This window comes from Boleophthalmus pectinirostris, unplaced genomic scaffold (assembly GCF_026225935.1).
Source record: "Boleophthalmus pectinirostris isolate CB_2022bp ecotype Guang Dong unplaced genomic scaffold, ASM2622593v1 HiC_scaffold_8, whole genome shotgun sequence".
Lineage (NCBI taxonomy): Eukaryota > Metazoa > Chordata > Actinopteri > Gobiiformes > Gobiidae > Boleophthalmus > Boleophthalmus pectinirostris.
This window is the reverse complement of record NW_026571515.1, coordinates 22,779,885-22,780,392: the sequence shown is the minus strand read 5'-3', so window position 1 is coordinate 22,780,392 and position 508 is coordinate 22,779,885.

Sequence of the window (508 nt, the reverse complement as noted above, 5' to 3'; positions counted from 1 at the left end):
TCAGCTGTTGAGGCGTTTGATAAAGGTAAAAATTAGCCTAAGTGACGTTAAGTTAGCAAGAAACGCTTCCATTTCAACAGTCAAATGTTTCGCGTGCCAGCTGCTGCCACCTGCTGGTCAAGAACGTGTCTGTATTTGTGGATCTGTTATGAGTTTGAGCGTCTCAAAATTATGTCATACCGGGAATCGGTGGATTCATGGAACTGGTGATCCACAAATGCGAATCACATTTTACAAACAGAATTTTCAGTTTTATAAATGAAATTATTTTTTGCAAATGAAAAAATATATATTTTACAAATGCCCATCTATTTGTAAATAGCAAAATACAAGTTACAAATATTAAATTGGCATTTGTGGATATCAAAACATATGTACAAACCAATGACTATTTGTAGATCACCATCTGTGCATTTGTGAATATTAATGAGACAAAAGTAACCCTATAAAAAGTAAGCCCATAAAAGCAACCCCATACTTAATACTTTGTACCACCTGCACTTGAAAT